Here is a 26,385-nt window from a genome sequence, read left to right as displayed (position 1 = left end):
GTGACCAATTCCAGGAATAGCCTGGTGAGGAGGAGATACAAAGGTCCAGTTCATTAGCAGAGAGCCTGTCACAGTGACAGACTGCTCGGACTGTTTTCAGCAGCATGATCCAACCAAGCAAAAGTAGAAATAGAATAAAGACATTTCTCTGGCATTGAAACTAGTTCAGTGAAATTTGTGGAAAAAGTGGATGGCATGGTTTGGTTGTGTGGTAATAAATTCTTCTTAAATCTCCCCAGGTTACCATACTCAAAACCTACTTAATATTGGGAGATTGAAATTACACTAGGTGGCACTATGGTTGCAAAAATTGTACATTTCCAAAAGATTTTTCAGCTACACTTTCATTTACAAATTTTTAAAAACTTGAATTAACATAATCATAACATATTTAACATTTAACATAATGTGTCAATGCCACCGAACAATTTTGCTCATAGGACCTATAAAGTTTGCCAGGCAAAATTTTGCCAGGAAGGGCCCCGTGGTTTACTTCATTACAGACAGAACCCAGTTCCTATGTATCACCTATAGCTTAAAATGTACAAATACTTTTAAGGTTACATATAGACTATGCATCTGTTCTGCGGGCGAAGTAAATGTCATCTTATCTAGATTCAAAGCAATATGCAACATGATGAGCATGATTTTATAGTTCAGCATATTTAACACATGATTTTTCAGCATATCATATAATACTTGTGATTGACTGGGAACCCTGATGATTAATAAGAAATAACATTTTTAACCTTATTAATATATTATAAGTTTAATATTATTGAGGTAAATCCATCAAATTACTGTGATATTGACTTTTGTCTGAATTTGCTTATATTGCCCAGCCCCACCCACCAAAAAAGATTGACAACAGTGTGTTCTTTGCTTTACTATATTGTGTGCAATGACAAAAGAGGCGGGAAAACAGTGAGGACAAGATGCATAATCCATCATATTCCAAAAGATGTCTCAGGCAAATGTCAGGGAAAATTTTGACATCTTAACTCCCCAGATATACACAATGAAATCTGTCTGCTGTCAGTGGAAGTTGAAAGAATTCACATTCAAAGATTTTCAAGTAGTTCCCCAGGGTTGGTCTGTCCTTGCGTTGCAGTTTATAGTCTTCTGTAACTTTACGTTTCATACGATTTCCTGTGTCGTGTATTCACAATGTTTACTCCCTATAGTGGAGACGCACTCCCACACTGCTGGCATATTAGAGTCACAATGTAGCACTTTGGTTGACTATGTGTGACAGTGCAGTCTCTACAGACTATATTTGGGTGTCTGACGAAGATTTACACACTGGGGTTGTATTCACACACTGTACTGTTTTCTAAATGCTAAATCCATCTGCACGTTGAATTTCTGAGTCCTGTCAAACACTTCAGACGTCTGATCAGAGGCATCAAGACAGGGTTGTGCAGAACACCTCTCTTTAGAATAAGGAGCTGTTTGTCTGCTGCTCTTCTGGCTGCACCACTGTCTCCTGGTGCTGCTGCCATAATCAGGACTGACACAGGCACACGGACTATAATCCCCATTGATTAGAAACCTGAGATCAAAGGCTTCCACTGCTGTCACTCTCACCTCCAGTCTCTACTCTGCTTATGCTGCTTCTTTCTTTACCCTGCCTTTCTTGGTCTTTCTTGGTCCACGTTCACTTGTGGATGTCTCTGTGTTTGCATGTTTCTCTTGTGTTCGGAGGTTCACCTTCTTATGCTCCTGTTCCCATCAGCCAGCCATTTGTCTTCTCATCCCTTCCACCTGTTTAAATAGCCATGCATGTTGGCATAGAGGCTTTTATTCTGCTAATAACCAGAAGCTAAGCTCAATCAAAACACCTCAGTCAGAAAAAAACTGTCTCATTCTGAGATAAATGTCCTTCTGCATGCTTGACCACATGATGTTTATTAGTTTAGTAGATTCCAAATCATGGCTGGTGCTGCAGGTGGCTCGCCTTCTCATGTTTAATGACTGCAGGAGTAATAAAACAGTCTAATCAGTGGGAAGGTTAGAATTAAGACAACAACAGTGCCAAATAACTGGCAGTCACCATCTCACTTTCTCCTGCCCTTCTCCATTTTACTCTGCCTATCTGCAATTCCCTGTTCTCTCTCTGCTGCAATCGACACTCAACAAGTATTCCATTAAGACGATGAAGACATTATATTCCCAAACAGCTTCCCTTGTTTATTAAATTTCCATATCCTCTTCTGTGGAAAACAAATCTATGAATATATCTGCAGACAAACCACTGCACTATTTGACCTTGAAGTTGTGTCTATGGCATTAGTGCATTAAACAGCTGTGAGTAAGAATCATTAATCCCTTAGTGGACAAGAAGACAGTTATGTAGTAAAGACAGAAACTGAAGAAAAAATAAGAGAAGCCTGACTCATAGATGAGATCTTATTGATCTCCAGGTAGAAAAACATAAACAGCTGATTACATGCTCTTGGTCTTGGTTTGATGCTAAGCTGTAGTGTGCTTGTCCAGACAGACAGACAGACAGATTGAGGTGTGTGTGTGTGTGTGTGTGTGTGTGTGTGCGTGCATGCGTGTCTACCATGTGATAGAGAAGTGACAATCCAATTGTGTTCCTATTAGACAGCCAGTTATGGTGATGAATACATACATGGAAATTAGCCCAAGATGAGGGCTAATTGTCTGATTAGATGTGCTTCAGGTTGATAGATGCACAATAAGCCCATGCACATAAAGCAGTCATTAAGGAACATTAGACCATTAAATTGAACATTACACTATAGCCAGAGGGAAAAATATGGATGTTCATTAATGCGTCACTACACGTAGGAGTGTGTCTGTGCTTATGTGTGTTCACAGTACCTTTTCTGTGAGTACTTTGTTCTCTTGTTGCCAGTCTCTCTCTGACTCTGCACCTGTCCAGAAGAGATTAAATTACCACACTACAAATGCTGTAGTACCTCTAACATGGCAGAAGTGTTTACTACTCCGACACACTACATAACACAAACTGAGATGTGTACAAACCACAGGTAGAAACATACAATTAATCCCTTTTTAAGTATCCTCTATCTCTTATTGCTTGGCAGTGTATAAAAGCTAAAGCACCAAGACAATCTTTGAAAGTTAGCAATGTAAGTCAGCATTTATATTCAAAGAACAAACAAGAACTGCCTCCAATGCCTCTCTTATAACCATAGAGGAATAAAGCAAAGCAGGAAAACTTAAGGCACACATACATGCAGCCATATACAGACAAACAAAAGCACACACATACAATCAAGAGTGCGCACACAAGCTCACAGAGCCATAAGTACATACACTTTCCCCTGCTGAGAAAGAACAAGAACTTATCGAGGCTCTTCTATCAACATGGAAAAAGGAAAAAGCACTCATTTGCTTTCCTTGTCTGGCATGCTGCTGAGGGTTTTTTGTTGCAGCACACCTCCCGAGCACACCTCCCAAGGCACGCTCACTCAAACACACACGCACACGCACACGCAAACACAAAACTAAGCCCTGTTTGCTCTTGAGGGTATCTCGCTCACCCTCTGAGAGATAAAATGACATGCTTTGCTGGCCGGGTTGTTTTCAGCTCAGAGGAATTGCAAATTCTCTGAAAATGGTGTCATTTTCACTTGGGTTTCCTCCAGCAAAGAAGGCTGATTAAATAAACGAAGGAACTTGGCTCCACTGTTAGTTCTTCAAACATAGAAAGAGGGAGAGATACTCATTTCTGCTGTTCTCTTCATAAGGGAAATCAACATGCAAATTCAGACTATTTACACATTTAATTGTCAAAAAAAATGTATATGACAATGTCTTTTTTTACATATTTTATACTTTGTATGCAATATGACAACTGTTTGAATTAAACTCTCATATAAACCCATAAGGCAGCAGCAGTAAACTGCGTTAGACAACAAAGTCCTCCAAACTAACCGACAAAATATGTTGTTTGTCTTTGATTTCCAAAATGACGTGCCTATCAACAGGACAACACTGTTTGTTAGTGCCGTCCAAAACAGTTACATTTGACTGTTACAAAAAGGAAACCTTAAACCTGCAATAAATTATGTTATAAAAGATATAAAGTTGATACTGTATGCGAACTGTTAGCAAACAGTTGCCTATTTACACTTCCAGCAGATGCAAGGCAACATTAGCATTCAACTGGAGTCGTGTTTCTGGCCAACATTCATTCTCCTTTTAGCTCTGTTTTTTGGTCTCCACCAACTACTGAGAAAAGTATCTGGCTTTTTAGCTAAATGTCCCACTATGTTCACCAGCTAGAAATTATTTGACTAATAGACATTTTAATGTTTGTGTCAATAAATAATGGACCTGGTAACTTTGCCAATGCAGTTTATCAGTTTATTGGACCATTTCACTCTAATATCAAATCTACTGCTAAGAATCTTTTTAATTTATTTATTCATTTTATATTTTCTGTGTGTGTGTGTATGTGTGTGTGTGAAGCACTTTGTAACTGTGTGTTTTAAAAAGTGTTTTACAAATAAAGCTTTACTTACTTACTTACTTACTTAATTACTTACTTCGTCTTTTTGCTGTTTGGTGATGCGGAAGGTAGTGTACAATGGGTTTAGCAGAACTTTTTTGCTGAAAACAGCTGTTTTCTGTTGCTGGAGAGCAGTGACACTGAACAAAAACATTAAGTTGCAAGCTTAAAACCAAAGTGAGCTGTAGTGCTGAGAGGAACAGCAGAAATGATTCCCTGTGGGGTCTTCACGACAAGTGACACCTTTCCCATAGTTATCTGAACCATAGTTCTAAAGTTAGAAAACAACCATGGTTAAATGAAACCAATCTTAACAAATGGGAGAGAACGGGAAATTAAAAGCAGCCTCCAAGTCTAAATCACAGGCTTTGTTGACCCTATCTTCCAAACCGACCTCCTCGAGGTTTAATGGCTCTAATAACAACGTCCCCCATTGTCCGTAACAGACAACACTCATAACTCACACTGCAGCTAGAAGGTCCTTGTCAGGTAAACATAAACATAGGTTCTATTAATCATTTGAACAAATGACAAATGCAAACGTTTTTCTTTGTGAGGACAGTCTTCTGTTAGACCATGTTACAGTGAAATCAGAGAATCTTGACCATGATATGTGCTTCCAAATGAAATATTCAACAGTTAAAAAAAGACTACTTTAAGCCTTTTCACAAGATTAGTGGCATCAACTCTCCCATTACTCACTTAACTTTTTGGAGGTTTCTTCAAAGGACCTGTAGTGTTTCCTCAACACAAACTTCTACAAGCCCTACGGGTACATGCATTCAAAAATACTTAGATACCTTCATATGGAGATGCAGAGACATGGATTCACAAGCCCGTATTCTACAGTAATTCACTCACAAACATTACAACAGACATCTGAAAATGATTTGCATTGCCACGCACACAAACAAACATACACAGGCTTTTCGTATAACTTCTGTATGCTGTCCCACTGAGAGAGGAGAAAGTTACAGATGGCCCTGTGTCCTTCCTCAGATGGCTTTGTAGTTGTGAGAGCAACAAAGAGGAATGCTTTCAGGAATGTAAATCATATTATGTTCCCGCAGTTTATTCGCTGGGCCAGCAGCCACTCAAAAATGCAGCTATCGCAAAAAATCTGAGCATAAATAATAAAGGTAAGACAACAGAAATGAGTGTGTATAACAAATAATTTTCATTCCTCCATCTTGGTTTGAGTCTAAATAAAGAGTAACAGAAAGTTTTATAAAGAAAGTTGGGGAGAATGGATCACAGATGGAAGTGTACTGTTCCTATAAAACAAGAATGGGAATGAGAATCATATTTTTGGCATACCGATCTCGTGACGTCTTTGAATTCTTACAATTCACACAGTTTGGTGTGAAGGAGCAGGCTGAAGGGATTTAGTGTCCTCGGCTTCCTGATCTGGTTTAATACAATTAAAGATTTAAAAAGTTGACAATCAAAGCATTCGGTAGAGAGTGACATATAGTATGGCAAGATTAGTGCATACAGTATTGTATTTAATTTTAAAGCAGTGGCAAATAACTGAATGTGATCATTATTGACTTTAACTTTATCATTTCACAATCATTTATTTGTTCAATTCAAGCATTTCTATTTGACTCGTATTGAGCATCCTTTGAAACATCTTTTGGGGTTTCATTCTCACTGAGTGTAGGCTGGAAGGCAGCAGCATCTTCCAAAGATGACAAGATTACTGGCAGTACTTGGTTAAGGTTAGGGAAAGATCATGGTCAGGTTTAATACAAAAAGAGTCAGCAGTGACCAGAGACACAATTCACAGCAGTGTTAATTAACATTTAACTTGAACCACTATCTTTCCCTAACCTTAACCAAAGTGCTTCTGTCGCCTAACCCTAACCACAGACAGGACTCAGAATGCAAACCTCTGGTGACCACCTCCCTGTGACGCCGTTCATAAACGTAGCGCTTCATTCACTTAAAGAAAAATTTTGCCTCTGAACATAATCAAGCCAGTGATTACGTTTTTCATCACAATATAATTGAGGAAAAATGTAAAACTTCACGTGGTTTCAAACTGTGGAGAACATTTATTGGAGACATTTATTATTATTAAATATTTTATTGTGTACCTAAATCTAAAAACACAAAGAACTTAATGTATATTATTGTCGGTATTCCTGAAACCTCAACATAAGTCCATACCAAAGCTGCCCGAGCCACTACATAAATCATATTGGCTTATTGGATTGAGGAAATATGAAATATCTCAGATCAGAGATACTTGGTATTTAGCCAGGATGGCCCACAGCCACTAGTGAATTCTATTGTGTGTGTGTGTGTGTGTGTGTGTGTGTGTGTGTGTGTGTGTGTGAGTGTGAGTAAGACAGAGAGAGAGAGAGAGAAAACTAATTGAGAGATAGAGAGACAGATTGAAAGACATCCTCTCTCTTTCACACACACACACACACACACACACTCTCTCTCTCTCTCTCTCTCTCTCTCTCTCTCTCTCTCTCTCTCTCTCTCTCTCTCTCTCTCTCTCTCTCTCTCTCTCTCTCTCACTCTCTCTCACTCTACAGTGAGTTTGGGTCTTGTGTGTGAATTAGGCTCGTCTCTCTGTGTGCAATTTTTTATCAGTGAACGATCCCATTTCCGTTGTGTTGATGCAGCAGATGGATTCCCTCCCTCTAACCATTCATCACTTGCCACACCAAAACCAGGCCTTTGCCCCCTTTACACCAATGAAAAATGGGTTTTAGACTCAAGAAAATAAAAGTCATTTACTGTGTCATCAAACAGGTTTCATCCCATGATCCTACAGGAGCTTTTGAGCAGAAAAAGTTTTTACATTATTTTGTGTCTTACAGCATAAAGTGGGAAAGGATGCCAAGGGGCAACAGGGGAAACTTAAAATTGCTATGATCATCAGTGGAGAGTAAAGAAACACAAAGAAGAGTTCATCAATCCATTTCTATCCAAGTTATCATTGTAAGCAATGCTTGTTTATTTTTACTTGGTACCAACAGGATTACCTGTGATCAAATTATTATTGTGTTTAGCCTGGACTACTTAATTAAAAGTAAATATTTATCAACATTTATAATTGCATTCATAATAAAGACATATTGGGTATATTCCGCTCAATATAAGCATCATTCTGCCTTAACATACACAAGCCATGTGATTTTTCATACAAAATGTCCCAAAATAACCTACTAAAGGAGAAATTTGACGGAAAAAATTAAGACATTAAAGGTGAAGAGGCTACAATCAGGGTTTTTTTATTATTATTATGCACATGCTTAAAGCAAAATCACTTTTGTGTACAAATGTGACGTCTTTTCACTGAACTGACTTCAATACTGGGAATGCCTCATGTTTTAAATTATTCCATGCATAATTATTTACATGATAAAGAGGGATTTAATTTAGGACAACATTCATAACTCGTGCCAACAAAAATGAGGGCAAAGGGACATTTTTCTCTTGCTACCAAGGTAATTAGTCAATTGTTGAATTTACGTAGATGTGTTTGAAATGCCAGGATTCATTTAGAAATCGCTCCACTGTGTCAGTAAATATAATGAAGCCAACACTGTTAGTGACACTGTTCCTTCAATGAGCTCATTTATGGGAGTGAGGGCAGCTGAAAATAAGACATTTATCTTTGCAGAGCAGGAAATTAAAGTCTGAATTAACTACACTTACTGCTGTTGCTTAATGCCTGTGTGAATTAAAACTGTGGGGATGAAAGTCAAAACCTTGATGTCTAGTTTTAAGTTTGTCATGTTCAGTAAAAAGCAGTTGCAGGAATATTTCAACTATGTATGACACACTCAGCTTTCACTTATTCTGTTCAGTTCAGGGTTTCCCACAGTCTATTACAGAGTCTGAAAAGAGCTCTTCCGCTATCGACCTTTATGAAACACTTATTTGAAATATTCACATTAAGCTTCAGGGACAAGGAGCAGAGGTGTTACATCACACAGCGGAGGCCACATATATAATGAGGGAGGGGAGTGTTTAGACCATCATCTAATGATTAATTTGATCAGGATCTATGTGATTCAGCTCAGGAGGTGACAGTGATTGATCAATCACATTGTACATGCACTTAATTAATTAATAAGAGCAGCATGTCTCAGTGTCAGAGTTTTTACAAGTTGGGAGAAGCAGAGGCAAAAAGCAGAGTTATGCTTCTAACAGTTTCTTAATTGACATATTTGAAAGTTAGAAAGGATGTGCATGGTTAGAAAGTAATACCATTCTGTATTTCGAAAATTTTCTGTCTGCAATAATTGTAATACAATAACAAGCTATTCAATTATAACAACAAACTGTGGGATTGTGCAGGTTTGTGCTCCTAAGATTTAAATGCTAAAATGGGAAAAATAAGTGAATACTTTAATGTGCAATCAACATGATTAAAAATAGTTTGATCCACTGTGTCTAATTTCTTCTCACACAAATCTTACTTGTACTAGCATGTGATCCAATCAAGTGTGTGTGTGTGTGTGTGTGTGTATGCGTGCAACTCTCTGTGTGTGCAAATGCATTTTCATTTGAGTCAGTATGCTAAATGTTGCTACAGGGATATTTACATACAATAGTGGGTATTGCTTAACTAAATTCATATAATGAGGATGCTACATTTGCACACACACACGCACACACAGTAGACAAGCAGACGCTAGATGAACTGAACACACAGAAACACAAAACCACAGGCAGATATATAGCAGACTGCAGGTCTTCTGAATCACTGGGCCTTCATGTTAGACTGTTTATTATGACAAGTCAACAAGCGAATACACAGAACAAGTAAATGAGTGAGAGAGTTGATAGTGCAGATTCACAGGCTATATCTGATGAATCCGCATGTCAAATGAAAAACCAAACTTAAAGCCTTTAAATCAATCTTTTAGCATTACAGGTTACAAAGTAAAAGCGTTGGAATGGAGATCAATAAAATAAAGCTCACAGGTACTGAGGTAACAGCAGATGCTTATTAATCCAAGAAGTAACAACATCCATAATTGACATGTAATTTAACAATTTCAAAATTGAGATTTCATTTATTTATTGTATCATTACATTTACACAAGGTAAAACACAATATACACAATATATGTCACTCATCCTAAATCATGTAATATATTTATCATATAAATCCCTCATTACTTGAAACTGCAACTAGACCCAACATCTTTCATGCTTTCACCTATTCTCACTGAGGCTCGTCAACACTGTGAGAAAAATGTCTTTGACCAATCAGATTGTAACAGAGAGTAACAGTAAATGAAGCATGAGACAATCAGTCACTTAATACTGTATATTCTTACTAAAGTCCACTACATATAGGAACAAAACCTTTCATTGAACAAAGACATACTCACTTGCAAAGGCCAGCGGCTTGTTAAATTTACACAGTAACAAAGAGCTAAGGTATTTTGCAGCACTGATAGGACTCCACACCACAGGATGAACATCGACTTTTTATTTTTTTTGTCTCTCTTTTTTTCTTCTCACGCTCTGAAGTCCCTACTCTCTAAAGTGCTTTTATATCACTGAGCAGTAGACAGAGGTCAATACACCGGTTATTTAAGTTGTCACACCAACTCAAATACCTTTTATACAGGTAAATACTTAAGACAAAAAGCCACATTTACCCTTCACAGCCACGACATCATAAAAAATGCAGGACTTAGAATGAAGTATATGACATTTAATAGTTTCTCAGACCTATTAGGTTTAGAAATAAGACTCTGCATTTAAAGCTGCAAACTCTGTTTCTCCTGCTGCTTTGAATAAACAACTGTATCAGTCAAAGGGCTGTGCAAAAGGATTTACAGCTGAAATAATGTGCCACATATCAAGGCTTCACCCCTCGCCAAGGAAACAGAAAATAACTGTCTGTAGACGTGTACAGGTGAATGTGTGAGTGCACATGCAAATATTTTAATTTGCCGATCTTTTGGTTGCTATTTTACTATATTATTTACAGGAAACGAGACCTACTCACAACTTACCAGCCTAAATCATACTGAATAACAACTTCTATAGAAAATGATACATGTTTCTAGGCATCTGCAGCCATATTGGTTTTCTGTGACAATGTTTTCAGAGAATTTACTTAAGAGTAGCTGTTCTTCTCACTTGACATTTTCTGCATCTAATAAATGTGATTTGTCATTTCAGTTATCAGCAGGACACATTAACGTAATAAAATGTTAAAATCATAATTATTAATTATAATAATAATATTATTAATATTATAATTATAATAGAATATCTTATTATGAACAGTGTCAAGCAAACTTAAAACAAATGTTGTGGACGAGCTCCACGGGACACGTTCAAAAGCGTCACTTCTGTCAACCAAATAAAGTACAGTGGTTGCCGAGGATACAGAAATATCATCATTATTACATAGAGAGAGTGTAGCCTGACAGTTTTACATTGTATCAATTAATCACTTTTTCCCCAATTGTCCCAACATACGGTAAGTGGTTTTAATGAAACATTAGTTGTGTGATTGCACTGTGTGACACAATTTTATCAAAAAGGTTCCTTAGATATACTTTTATATAAGGGGGTTCATCCACCTGTTTATATGCACATTTTCGTTTTGCAAGAGATTGTAACGTTCATATAAATTAATAAATGAAACAAACATAAACGCAATATGATATTTACGTCACTTTTTCCAAACGGTTTTCCATTTTATGAGATTTGACTGTCAGCCTTTTAATTTCGTCATCTCATCTGCTATCTTCTCCTGCAATGGACTGGTGGCACCTGACTTACGAATTAGCGCCACCAGCTGTCTCAATAAGCCAAACTCCTAATATTCACATCAACAGTAGTGAATGGAAATGTGCATTCATTTGCATTTTCTTTTGTCGATTTTCTGGAAATTCAGTTAAAATGTATGCTACATTTAGATGTAAACTTGACTACTAACACTGAAAAACCACCACAGAAATAACAGAAACCAGAGAAAATACAGAATTTCTTTAAAACATGTGTCTTATATTAAAATATATGTAAAATTAGGTTGAGAAAATGATAGGCATACTCCCACCTTTTTAAAATACTATAAAAAGCATTGCACAAAGGGTTTTGTGTCCGTTGGGTTAAAAGTGATTGACCCGTTTGCAAAAAAACAAAAAAACGCATATTACACACAAAATCTATGCTTGCCTCCTCCACTCAGCCAGTCTCTCTGTCTACATCTATCACACACACACACACACACACACACACACACACACACTCATCAGCATTTAAAGACAGCACAGTCCTGTGCAGAGAGGTTAGGGCTGTAGATCTGGCCGCGGATATCCTGGAGGATGACTGGGATTGTAAAGGGAGCGTGAGAGAGAGGTGAAGAGCACCACTCAATCAATTTCTATTGAATCTCACTCCAGTGGTAACATGAGAAGCAATACAGACCGAAGGGATATAACAAGCCTGCGCATTTCTTTATATTTGAAGAAAAACAGCCAACTGGGTTTACACTAAATGGTGAAACTGCCTCTGAGTACTTTGACAGTTGGAGCATTTGATTAAATAAAGATTGTAAAAAGCAAACCTTAGTGGAATCAGGAATTAGAGTCTTTGTGGTAACAAATTGCAGAGAAAAGATTCCTTGGGTGCAAAGAAAAGAAGCTAGGGAAGGCATTTAAACCTTTTCAAATTTGCTAAAAGTTATGTAAACCATGGATGCACCTTGCATGTTGAGCAGGTAAGTAAAACCCACAACAATACTAGCATGAAATTAGTAAATTAGGTCCCAGAAAGGTTAATCGTATTCTAAATGCAGCAAAATAAGAAAATGCAAGTGTAGCTCTAATGGCAGTGCGGTATTACAATACTGAGAAAAACATTTTGCTAAACGTTCGAGTGGTAATTATTCATTGTTTAATGATCACATTTAAAAGACAGGTATTTTAGAAATGGAAACTAAGGCTGAAACAAATAACAAGTGCTACAGCTGTGACTGGTTCATAAATGCAATATTTACTTGTGAGGATGTGGAGAAAGTGTAAAAAATATTGGAAGCCTGAATCAGATTTTTGGGTTATCCAGATTGAAATCAGATTTGATCAAATCTGAACCGCAAGAAAACAAAACACCCGACTATTGCAAATTTAATTCACACCACATATATAAGCGAGCAGAAATTCAATTTGTGGTCAGCCAGGTGTGACTTAGTCATGAAAGATGGCTGCATTTAAACTCCAGTCTCCATCGCTGATGTTGCCTGATTTGACGGACAAACATCTTCCATCTTGCCTGTGTCTGTGTTGGTTTTATAAAGGAAAAGAAGATCAGTACATATCCATGCTATTTTCATCGTCAGAGCAAACAACTGAGATAGATTAATGATACCTGAACACACAAATCCAACCTAAGCATTTGTGAATAACTGTGGGACAGTCAGACTGAAAGAAAGAATGTCAAATTGTTAGCCTGCAGTCTGCACAAAGTCATAATAGGCTAGAATTCATGTTCAAAATAAAATGTTTGTGGGTTTTTAGTTACTGTAGTTATTATCCTTGAAGATTATTTTCCATATGCTTGTCATCCAAAAATATGGCACATTTGTAAAACAGAAATATGAACCCAAGAAGTTTTGACAAATTCTTCTACCAATGCTAGAAATCATACACATGCCAAACACTGTAACTATAAAGTATAAAGATGAAATGTAAATCAACCCAACAAGACATATTATAGCATACAGCTGGCAATAATTATGGTGGGGTTGCTTGTTTGAAAAGGAGGATGGAGTTCAGAAAATTAACAATCAATTGGTTCTATGGCTAGAACCTTATGTCTAATGATTAATCAATGAATACATTTTTGTCAAATGATGAAAAATGAATTGGCAACTATTTTGACAATGAATTGAGTCATTCTTTAAGAAGAAATGTCAAACATTTTCTGGTTGCAGCGTCCTTAAATCTGATCATTTGATGCTTTTCATTGTCTTTTATGATCGTTAACTATATTTCTCGTGGGTTTTGGACTGTTGGCCAGACAAAACAAGACATCTGAAGACGTTACCTCCGGCTCTGGGAAGTCAAGATGAGCGTTTTTCATTATTTCCTGACGTTTTAGAGTCAAAAGAATTCATTAAGATAATAGTTGACACACATTAGATACAGCTCTAGTCCTGATCCCTAAAAACTTTCAAATACATCAAATCTCACTGGTTGTTCTGTTTGCATTTCAGGCTCAGAATATAAAATGAAGAATTTGATGGTAAAAACCTTATTTAAGTCCTGTTAAGTTCCTCAGTCATTACCAAAAATAGGTTTGGTTTTAAGTTCAGTGCCAATGTGTGCCGTTTATGTTCATTTTGACACCAGAGACCAGTGTTCATGTCCCAGCGACTAATGTTGGATTAAATATTTATCAATAGCAGCAATGTTATGAGGTGATAATGTAGGCTCTTTGAGGTAAAAAACTTCTGAGCTGTTGTTTGATGTAATGATCTACAAATGAAAAGTTAACTAACTAAATCCCACCACCTGAAATAACTTGTGGTGGACATACTGACAGTTGATTTATATTTTGTGGTTTCAAGCTTGTTTTGACTGTGGAATTAGTCCTGCACCATTGCTTAAAAATGTTATAAAGCCAGTCCCTAAACTGATTGTAAGGTACAACAGAAACACAGATGCATGTTCAACTATGAGTGCTGCATATGAACTATATTCTTTTCTTTTGAATAACAGACTTTCCAATAATCTCAGGATATGGCTCTGCTTGCCGATGAGTAAAACTGCCTTTGGAAAGTAAGAGGGGGCTTTGATAAAAGTTTTTCTATTACCTCAGTTATTCAAGCAAAACCGGCAAATCAACTCTGCATGTTTCAGTGATTCCTGGAAACCTTTTCATACGTTTAACAGTCATCTGCTTGAATACAGATTCATATTTTCAGCCAGTAAGCCAATAAGGGTTTCAATAAGAAATGTTTAAAACAGTGATGTGAGGCAAGGGTGTGTGCTCTCTCCAGTATAATTTTTAATATGTACAAGTTATAGTACTATTACAGTATTATGCTTAAGGGAATGTAGTGGTGTTATGGTTAATGTTAATACAAAACAAATAATACATTAACAAAAATACCACATATATACACATTTATTTACGTTTTACTTTAGCAAACATTACATTATGTGGACCACAGCATTTAGTTTTAAATGCTGCAATTACCTCATGTTCATGACAACATTCTCTCCATTTTGAGTTGAGCTAGTTAAAGAATAGCACACAGTATGACACATGCAGTGTGACTCATGAGCTTGCAACTGTCTTGAGATGTTTCTCTTCTCAGGATGTGATGTCAGGCCCAGTTAGAGAGGGCCAGGCTTAGTAATGAATTCAAAATACCCAAATGTTATTTTCTAAAAAAATAAAAAAAGATGAAAAATGTGGACTTGCTTCTCTTTGTATCCAGTGTTTGTTTTTTTTCTCTCTCCCTCCCGAGTTGCCTATTTCCGTGCTGTCATCTTGCTTCAGTGATATTTGTTATACAGAGAACAGAGCTCAAGAGTGCTTCTGCACTGATTCTTTTGCTTTGTTATGACACTAAATTCTGCTTCAGTGCTCTCTGCTAAATGAACAAGCCACACATGTACTCATGCACACGCACGCACACGGACACACTATGACAGATAGCTATGAGCACATAACTTGATACAAGATAATTTGTTATTTTGAGACTATTGATTTGTGAGTTACGCAATGAAACAAGTCTCTTTCAGAAGCATCCCTATAGCAATCAATTTTAACATGCTCTCCCATTTAATGCATTCTAATTATATGATCAATATATCTTCAAAGATGCTGACTACACAGAAATACAGGGTCATTATCCAGAGAAGAATACAAAAATGGAGGGGAAAAAAGACAAATATGACAAGAATACTACTGTGAGATGACAGCGTTTTATATGTGAGGTTCCTGAGACGGGGATTGTAGAAGCACCCAGATTCCCTGAATATCATCCATCATCCAAACATCTAGAAAAAATATGAATACATTATTCTATTTTAAGGGAGGTATTTCTACATTGTGGGGTCACACTATATGCCTCCATTATCTTGCAACAAAAATGGTCTGGTTGATATGTAAGGCAGCAAATTATCCTATCAGCAGGGAACGTCATTTACAGACATGGTCACAAGTAATGGAAAGTCATTTTCACCAGGGGCTGTTTTCCATGTAGGATAGCTACTGCGCTGCCAGCTCAACTAGAACAAATGGCTGCCTCTTGCCCAAATCACTACGGTAACCTAGACTAAGTGGCTAAGTAGCCCCAGCTGAGGCCTTTGGATGCCTAAATGTTTCCCTTGACCATAGCCACAGTATTGTCTGAAAAAATGCAGTGTGAACTACAAAGCAAGCAAGTTGTGAATATCAGGTTTTATCAAGGCCTGTTTCTTACGAATCTACTGCTTAAATTTGGGTATTTTTTAGTCAGGAGGTTTTATTAGTTAAACATTCATCAGATTTTGGTGTGGACATAACACTATGAGACAGGATTTTACAACTCTGGAAAAAAAAAGTTATTATGGCAGCAATTATTTTATCTTTCATTATGACGATCGCAAAGGTAAACAGTCCATATTGCATTCTTGTTACAAACTAATCTACTAGTAATGTGCACTTGCTTGTATTTATAGTAGCCACTGGGTGGCTAATGAGTGACTGGCTCCAACATGGGAGAGAGAGAAGGGGTGGAAAGGAGAAAGCTTATTTATGTGGATGATCTGAAACAAAAGAAAGTTGTCTCTTACATCGTAAATAGGGCTGGGTTTTTAAAAAAATCGATTTTCTGATTCAAATCGATCTTCATTTGAATTATCCAAAATAGAATCGATTCAGGAAATCAGTGGCGATACCCAGCTCTAATCGTAAACTGAGTAAATAATGGGAAACTGGAGCATTTGTGGGTGAAGCATAGCCAAGAAGTGTGACTTAGCATTTAAGTCTTAAGACTTTCTGATTAACCATGTTTTGTTCTACTTGTCCTGAAGCTGCAATTCCTGATGTACACTGCTTAACCTGGTCCTAAAACCACCTCACCTCGGTCCCTAGATGTTGGAATAATTTTTACTGAAGTCATTCACTATAATGTGCTGTTTGTGTAAGACCAATCTAGGTTTGGATGTAATAAGCTAAGCAAGTTGCCCTGACTTGCTAGTGTTGGCATTTTAGAAACAATGCAAACAAATTACACTGCAGTATTTATATCATTACTGTGATTAATTTAATTCCTTACGCCTGCAGTCAAGTCCCATATGCAAGTAGTGCTATAGGAAAAAAAGACAGAAATCTATGTCAAGACCCATGAGATCTGCAGGAGTCCCACAATTACACAGACCTATAACTAGGTTTTTAAAATCATAATTTGGCGCTGTGAACTTTATAAGTAAAACTCAAGCTTTGTCATAAGTAAACAATAAAACGTTAATTGAAAACAGATTAACAGTAGTTTCAGTAATAGAGCAAGTTTGAAGACTCTTGAAGTGATGCAAGTGTTCTGGGATGTGTGGATGTTATAGACAAAAAGCCCCCTAATTTCATTTTTGGAATAACTTCCTTATAAATGCCTTACTTCACATTTTGCATGACAAACATCCCATTTCAATTTATTCTAATTTACTATCTAATTATATGTATAAGGGGCTATTACATAACAGGCTAACAGTTTAAGCCTCAGTCAAACCTTCAAATACCATCATATTAGCCGCAAATAGAAAATGGGTCAAAACAGAAACAGAAATGTTTACACAGACTATTTGAGTATTGCTCTTGTCACAAATGTCAAAAACGCCAAGCCTGTCTTTCAGTGCCTCTTATCCATAGGAGAGGAACAAACTGCACACAGTGTGAAAGTAAATAAATGAAATTAAAGCTTCCTTTGAATTAAAATTGTGAATGTTTTTAACTAGATAATGAGAGCCTCTTAACAGTTAAGCAGTAAAGCAAGTAATTGCTTTTTCATGGACTCAAGATTTTGAATTTCTATCATGTGGTGAGACTAACAAAATCCAATCACATGGATAGCAATTAAACTCTTCAGTGAACTTCTGACATGGTTCAGTTCCAAGGTAATCACATAACTTACTGTGATCCATACTTAATTTGCTCCCATATGTCGATAATGTTTTCTGTACTGTATGTAGCGTAACTAAAGTTTTGTTAAAGCCATGTACTGCTGGCATGTACAGTACCTGCAACTCTAAATCAGAGTTTATAAAATCAGTTGTAGTTATTTTCAGTGGGGTTCCTCAGGGGTTCTTTGCAGTGTAATGCAGTGGCTGTGTGTGCACTAAAAGACAACTTCATTGCACAACTCTTACCTAAACCTAAAACAAAGTGATGTATTATCTGTGTGAACTGAACATTACAGGTTGTAGTTGAGAAAATAACATAAGCAATGAAAATCAAAAGTATGTCTGCATAATGTGATGTAATATGATTTCATTCTGTTGCTCTTCAACTCAGTTTTATACTTTGTGTGTTGTTTATTTCATAATAGAAATCTTGTTATGCAGCACCATACAGAGAGACTACCACACTGCATATTATAAGAATTCTTACATTCACATTTTGTATTGTCTCCCACTTCTCTCTCTCTCGTTCCTGTTTTCTCAAATATTTACAACATTGTATTCTCTTTCAGTTGAAATGCTTCACAACTGTTGTCAAACAACAATGTCAAAGTACTTGAAGATGCTGTATGTTTCCTAATAAACGCTGAAATTTCCTGTCATATCAGTACATGTATTATTGTAGTATTAATGATGTATTATTGTAAAGCCCAACCACAGAGGTACTGCAGTGAAGGACGTTATTCTAATGTTTTAGGGAAGGGGAAATAATAGGTTTGTGTCTAGTCTGTGACACCAGAGCTGGGCCAAATACAGGAGGGTTCCAAGCAATCCTTTTGATTTCCTGCTGTTTCCATTTTTGATTTGGTCTGAGTCACCCTGTGACCGCTTCCATATGGCGGCCTGTCCAACAGCAAGAGCAGATTGCATTACTGGACTGTTCACAGGAAATGGTTGCTGCTCCTCTCCCACCCCTTTTTGTGAGTGTGTGTGTTGCTGCATTTGCCTGTGTGTCAATATGGATGTGTATGTGTATCTGTGTGTGTACATGTGCTTGGCTGCGTGACCCCGAGTGACTTGTTTCCAATAAGGAAATGAAATCCATTGTGGGATATCCCCCCGCCCGCGAACCATTTTCTTTTATTACTTCACCTGCACTTCCTTGAGCCACTGGGTGTGCTCCCACGCTGCAACCAACTCCCAGACAAGCATCGGCAGCATCTATCTTGTGGACAGAAGTGCTGAGTGGCTATTACTTCTCAGCAGACCACATAAAAACCACAGCAATTAAATGCTATTGGGCCATTCGACTTTGTCTTCTTAGAGAAAAAAAGGGGAGTGAGTGAGCAAGAGAAGAAAGGCAGAGAAGAAAGTGGGGGTGAAAGCAAGAAAAAGAGAGACTTCAACTGATGCTGCTTAACAGAGAGAAAGATCTTTATGTCAGTAGTTTGAAATGGAGAAGGAGGAATTAAAGAGTGTGAAAGTAGCTGTGAAATTAGAGCTGATGAAATACAGTAGCTGTTCTCAAAGGGACACGAGAGAACTCTTTAACATGGGAGTTACAGTAAGGTCTTCACTTCTAACTAGATTTATAGTTGAAGTGATTCTGCTAGAGCTGCATTGTTGTTCCGCCCTCCAGAAGGAAGCTTAAATCATATTCTGTGCTCTTCAGACTGCTCAACTGAAAACACTTTGAGTTATGACTTTTTAAATCTATTTTGCAAAACTGAAGAAAATGGCTCAGACAGGCAAGTGCCAATGCAGTTGCAGAATGTACAGTATTCTTCCATCTCTGTATGATGTGCATTGCATTTACCAACCGAAAGTGGACAAAGGTAAAATTATATCGGATGTCAACATGGATTTAAATTGATGTTGGCCAGCTACTCATTTTCAGATAAATTCAATGTAGCTGAGAATATTTCCTTTACAAAAAGCCAGCAGCCCAATATAGAAAGCTCATGGTTTGAAATGTGCTCTTTTGAACTGTACTGGCAACCTGAATATTGTCAATATACTATACTGACAACAATCTCTTCATGTCTTTGTCTGTGTCCCACTGACCACAGTGCTTTGCAGTCAACCCAACAATTTCAATAAAATTAAACCTGTTGGAAAACTATGATTAGCTAATGTAACGTGTAATGTAATGTCTGGGGTTCACATCCTGTGTCCTGGGTCTGGTTAGGTTTAGGCAACAAAAGCGTGTTGGTTAAGGTTAGGGAAAGATTGTGGTTTTGGTTATGTATTAAAAACTTAATCTCATGCTTCAAGTCACTTTTTAATATTAAACCAAGACCGCAGTCTTTCTCTTATCTTATCGAAGTGCTGTGATTGCCTAAACATAACCATAAAAAGTTGCTACAGATATTGTAGGAAAACCAATGATACAAATTGTCACTGAATATTTAGTAGATACGTTCAGTATCCAAATTTTGCGACTTGGTTAATTAACAATTATATTATAATGTTTTTTTTATGATAAAAACGTAATACAGGTGGCATTATGTTTCTATCAAAGCATATTTCCTGTTGCAAATTAGTAGGATATAAACGTTTAAACGTGGACAACATAGCTCATAACATATCTCTTCACTGTTTTCTTTATTATAACGTGTTATGTTGTTCCAATCAGAACACAAAAAAGGAAATTTTTTGCATTTGCATTTTTTGACACTATGCAATATAGCTACAGTTATGTCCATCATCTCCATAACCATCAGTAATGGAAGTTAATCTACAAAATAAATCTCCACAAAAATATATCTCAACTTACACTGAATGTAAAAATAACTTAGCTACTGTAATTGAGTCAAAAAGTAAAACTCAACTAGCCAGTAGAAAACTGAAGGAATAGGTCTCACTACCAACTGCTTCTACTTTCACTAAAAAGGTCATTGCAGAGTAAATTAAAGCCTCTCACATTAAGGATGTTATTAGCAAAAGGCTTATTTGGTAATAGTGTAAGCAAATCAAATGTGTCTTTAAATTAGAAAGAACATTGTTTAGCTTGAGCTCCTATTTCACACATGTAGTCTAGTAACTAATAGTACTATAGCAAAATGTGAATGTCTCAGAATATGATCTTTATTACTGATTAAGATTGTGATTTTAAAGTTGCACAAATTTGTGATCATTTGTAATAAGGGTTTTTGATTATACGTACAAGGGTTTCCTCCGTGGTGTAACATGTGCACTATCTTTCTTTCCTCCACGTTTGTTTGACTAAAATTTTGTGTTTTTCCTGCCATCATTTTGCCAGCTTAGTTTATCACAAGTAAACTCGGCAAATCTAAACTAAACTTTAAGCAAACAAAGCTCTGTTTTTCTCAGTGTGATGTAGTGACAGCATTATTGCCAACGCTACAGTGAATCCTGCCTGCTACTGTTGTTGCTGCCACAATGCAAGACCGTCCCCATTCATCACAGTCTGTCTACATACCTTCCAAACAACTAAAAATAAACTTCTACAACCTCTCAGTAATCAGGATGGGGATGTAGGTACACAGCACAGAAAAGGCGTGATGAGCAGTGAACTTACACTGAAAATTACAAATGGCCGCCTGTCTCATTACCCAAGCAAATCACATTAGATATCCTTCGGAAGCCTAATTTAGATGCTGCACTGTGTGGGCCTCTCTCTTACAATGAGTCTTTCTATCCATCTTTCTCTCTGTCTCTTGATATGTCCCTCATTCTCTTTGTCTCCCTCTTTCTCACTAACTTTCTCTTATCTTGCCCCTCTTTCACTTTTTGTCCCTTTGCCTCTCTGTACTTCTGTCTCTCACTAAGTCGCTCTGTCTTTGCCACTTTCTCTCTCTGCTGACCCGACAGATATATATTCAAATGGAAGTTAAGGACAGAGCGTTGCATTATTCAAACCCCTCACAGGCACAAGAGTTGGGAACAATGACAGGCAAATTCCCATTAAAGCAGGCCATTTGCTGAGACAACAAATCCAAAGACCACAGTAAAGCAGCAATACTCGGGAGAGGAGTTAAAACATTTACACATGTGGGATAGAGGCAGAATCATTTTTGTCACAGAAACGTGTTTTTAATTCTCAATCAGACAAAAAACGGGGAAATGGCACATTTAAAGCATCATTACAACTGGTTGGGTGTATCAAATGACCAAGATTGACACCTTTGAGTTTTTAACACTCAACACACAGTGAGTGTCGACTAACGTGCTGTGAGATCAGGGGGCATCAGGAGGACCCAGTTAGCTGGCAAGCATTGAGCCTGCTGTGAACCTCAGTGGAAATACCTGTCACATCACAAACTTAATGTGGAAAATCATGTGACTGAAAGCAACATCCTGGATAGTGCCAAGCTGGCTTACAACATACTCTGATGGAGCCCTCAGGGTCACAACACATCAAACACTGTGATTCACATAATCACATAATAAGCCAATGTCATACATGTGTGTTCAAACTTAAGAGAGAGAGCAGCTGGTTGCCTATTCAAATTAATTCACTTTTTTTCAAAGTGACAACACCATTTTGATATTAAAGTAAAGTAATATAGGTTGTGGCTGATTGATGTAAATAAAGCATCTGCTTTTGAAAAGTGCTGCACTTAGAGCTTTTATAGGCAGCGCTATGGACTATTTTTGAAATTGAGCAATCATAAACAAGAAGAAAAAATGAATGCACTGATAGAGTATTTAATAATTTTAGTGATTAGTTTATAGTTAGTTAAAGTGTTAACCATGACAGTAACATTTGTGTAAAGAGTAGGAAAGTACAGTGATTTTACTTTCAGTTTTACTTTTTATTTAACCCTTCAGAAAATGAATTCCACTGGCTTATGCTTACTTTGTGTTATTTTGCACTTGACATACTGTCATCTCAACATATAATATAGGCATAATTCATGAACAAATAATTAAGGTCTGTATTGAACTGTGGCGTCACCTAACATTCCGTTACCAAAAATATTGAGGGAGACTATAGTTGATTAATTGTGGCACTCTTTCTGACCTTCTGACATAGTGATCTGTTTAGACCACAGGGAGGGAAGACTTGTGATTTTATCCAATGGGAACAAACAGTTTGCCAATAGCTTTTGGCTATCTCGATGTGCAAGTAAGCACACTGTTTCCCCCGGCCAGATCGATGTTTCTCGATTAGGCTGCCTGGGCCAAAAGGAATGCAGCAACTTTCCTATTCGTCAGCTACCCAGACCCATTTTCATTTAACACATGCACACATAAATATGCAGAAACACACTTGCATGCACACACACACACACTCATGCTTAAACACAAAAAGAAATACTGATGTCACAGACATCACCAACACACAGACGTCATTCGTCCCATGGCATTTAGCACAAACGTCAAATAGTGTGGGGCCCAGCTAAAAATCAATGGGCATTTGCAACAATCAATGACCGGGTTCCTATGAGAACTAATTAGAAAGGCAAACATGCAGCGCCACCTCCTTCCTCCTCTCTGCCTCCAAACTAAGTGCTTTTCCACCGTAGGGTCAAAACAGACTTTAAAACAGTGACATTTGTAAGTAAGGATTAAAAAAATCGATTTTCTTTTTTTTTTAGATTAGATTCAACTTTATTGTCATTACACATGTACAAGTACAAGGCAACGAAATGCAGTTTAGGTCTAACCAGAAGTGCAATAAGCAAGTGCAGGATATAAGGTATGTGCATAAATGCAGGATAGAGCAGTATTATGAAAATATTTTGTTTTATAAGTGGTACTATGGACATTATATACAGATGGCATTACTATAACCAGAAGTATACTGATGGATATGTACAATAATGAATTGGACTGGGCAGAACAGTAGTATTTGTAATACATTATTGCTGATATAATATGAAAATGAATAGAAAATGGGTAGGAAGTTAAGAAAGGCTATAATGTGTCTCTCTTGTGAAGAATAACTTTTTATTACCATAACTATTATCTACAGTTTGGTTGTTAAACTCAAAATGTTGCTCTAAGTGACACTGTGTCCATAAGTACAACTGTTATCTTAACAGACATGATTGCATTATTATGTGGTTTGGATTGGTCCGGCTCCTGGCATGCCATTCAATCCACTATTATTAAAAAGGTCTGTGACACCTGAGTGCAGCCTAAAATCTTCTACAGATCTTCTTTTAAACGTTTCAACAAAAAAAAACAAAGGCATTCTTGTTATATACGTCAAAGCTTCTGGGCTTTCAAATGACCTTTAGAAGATAAACAGCAAACCCAGCAAATTTGTTTTCATGCATTCTGTTACTTTTAAAACTTTACTCTGACAGACTTAGGATAAGCCAGTACAGATAGAGACGGATGGATGGATGAACTCTTGCAGACTTTCTTATCTTAAAGAGGCCATATTATGCTTTTGCGGGTTTTCTCTGCCCTTTATTATGTTGTATAGCATTTCTGTGTGTATGAAAGGTCTGAAAAGTCACAAATCCCAAAGTCTGTGCCAACAGGAGGTCTTTTCTCCCACAGAAAACACTGCCTGACCTGTGCTTGAAAACGCCTTGTTGGAATTCCTGCCTCTTGTTCCGTACTTTGGTTACGTAACCAAGGCAAACATTTGCATAATATGAGCCTAGCGGCTAGTTTGGCATGCCCTCAAACAGAGCTACAGCGAGGTTATGAGCGTACCCAACTATAGGGACGTGCCCATCCACCCGCTCAGTCTGTCTGAGTTATTCGACCACTCTTGTCATAGCACTAAAAGTAAATGTGGAGACACGTCTGGCTATGAGAGACTACTCTGCTCAGGACTACTCTTCAAGTTTTTGAGGTTGTTCAGTATGTCTCGCAGAAAGTGCTTTTTCGGTTGTGAAGGAAAGTTAGTTAGTTTCTTGATGGACAGATGGGTTTACTTGTTGCTAAAGTTACTGTTAGAACGTTGTTCCAACCTAATTCTTGTCTCATTTGTGGTCTGATAAACAGTAAATTCATCCACTTCAGTGCCCCATATCTCTATTGTCCAAACTAAGTTACTATTGCTGTCATCGCCGTCAAGCTCACTGGCAACACAATGATGCGGTGTGCGGGCTCACAGCACTGGGTGTATAAAGAGAATTGGTTACAGTGGCTCGCTGCCCCTTAGCAGGCTTCCAGGAGGTTGGCCAATCAGAAGAGAGTGGGCTTTTAAGGAGGAGGGTCTTAAAGAGACACGAGCTAAAACGGCTTGTTTCAGACAGAGGATGAACTGAGGGTCTGGATAAAGGGCCAGTATAACATAAATTTTTTTGAACTGTGATTAATGCAAAGCAACTCTACTGGAATCCCATAATAAAAATATAGAGCTGGAAATTAGTATAATAGGTCCTCTTTAATTTCTCCTTACTAGATTTTTGCATCCTGTTTTCACCTTTAAATGATTTGGTCTTCTCATCTGAACAATTAGTCTGAATTAATGTAGATCAACAATAAGTAACCTAATTGTTCTTGTTAGACCCTGTAGTGTGAATCAAGCCGTTGTTACCATTATTATCAGTGTGAGGTAGGTGGGTTATTTGATGTGTTGGATAACTGTTCATGTTGAGAGGAAAGGTTTCTACTACTGAAAATATCTAGAATAAGACAAAAATGACAAATTTTTATTTGGGTTATGGCTAATTTTCTCTATCTGTCCGTCTATATATCTCCTTCATCTATCTACATATCTCCTATTTCTTTTTATCTATCTCCCTATTAACTCTCTATCCTATCCTACCTTCATATCCACCAATCTATCAACCTATCCCTGTGAGTGTATAGCTGTACAGTAGATAGTGTAGAGACACACACAGACAGACACACTTAAATCAAATGAAATGAAAACTATGCTGCAAGGTGAATCAAGCAGTGTAGAGTTGTCACTTTATACTTGGTTTGCTAATTCTTGACAACTCAGAGAAGGCTTGTATGCCGCGGGCCATCTTTGCAGCTATAGAGAGGGCTGTAAATGTTACTTCTGTTTGAGTGGAAGAAGAGAGGTGTGTCAGATTTACTGTAACCAAGGCTATCGTACGTATCTCACCAAAATCAGCCTGAAGGAACGAACAAGTCAAGATACTGAACATACTGTACAGAAATTATAAAATGATCTAATTATTGACTAAAAACCTGCTGCGGAAGTTGAAAGGTAATACATCACGTCAATAGAGTCAGCTACACAGTAAACCCATTGGAAGAAGAGTAATGGTGTCTCTAGATCATTGAGATATGTAGCACACGGTGATTGGAACAGCTCCTAAAGTATTTGTTCCAATGCTAATGCTAATGAGGGTGTATCCAGGGACACAGACAGACAGCAAATGGATCTTGGCTTATCTAAAAGAAATGTCTAGCCGAGCTTCACAAAGAAAACCCAAGCTGTGATAATGTAAAAGTGTTTCAGAAGACAAGACCAACAGAGAGAAGGTAGTCAGCAGCCTCAATCAAAGGATCATTAATATGTGCAGTGAAAAGCAAACAGAACAATTGTTTTTTCATGTCTTTTAGTCATTTCAGGTGTCATGCTGAGTTGCTTTTCATTGCTGTGTGAATACATGTTTCCACTTTACCTTGCATACACTCATACATAAAGAGAGGGAGAGTGCATTTTATATTGAGGAGAGGAGGAACACATGCACAAAAGGTATGCTGTATGCTGTAGCATGCATCTGAAGTTGCAACTCACCCTGAGAGCACCTGAGCTGATCCTTTTAGTGTTGATCTTCTGGGTTGCAGCTGTCAACAGAAAGGAGAGAGGTCGTGGATGTTTTCAAACATGTGTCTTTTGTCCTTGCTTTTGTATATATTTTTTTTAAA

The 26,385-nt window shown here is 37.4% G+C and overlaps 1 protein-coding gene across 8 annotated transcripts in view; it reads right to left on the bottom strand.

The window, feature by feature from the left end:
• tnr (tenascin R (restrictin, janusin)) overlaps window positions 1-26,385 on the bottom strand; it is a 177,106-nt gene that overhangs the window by 87,136 nt on the left and 63,585 nt on the right. For 5 of the 8 annotated variants that reach the window (XM_044219951.1, XM_044219950.1, XM_044219956.1 and 2 more), the window contains 2 exons: window positions 26,255-26,304; window positions 2,848-2,900 (listed from right to left, as the gene is read on the bottom strand). The exons of 1 other annotated variant lie outside the window; for it this stretch is intronic. The gene's annotated coding sequence lies outside the window, so the exon portion shown is untranslated. The remainder of the gene's footprint in view (window positions 1-2,847; window positions 2,901-26,254; window positions 26,305-26,385) is intronic. 2 more of the 8 variants (XM_044219952.1, XM_044219953.1) reach the window with 2 other exon arrangements.

Source organism: Siniperca chuatsi, linkage group LG13 (genome assembly GCF_020085105.1).
Source record: "Siniperca chuatsi isolate FFG_IHB_CAS linkage group LG13, ASM2008510v1, whole genome shotgun sequence".
Classification (NCBI taxonomy): domain Eukaryota; kingdom Metazoa; phylum Chordata; class Actinopteri; order Centrarchiformes; family Sinipercidae; genus Siniperca; species Siniperca chuatsi.
The sequence above is the reverse complement of the archived record's forward strand: the minus strand, read 5'-3'. Positions and strand labels throughout refer to the sequence as shown.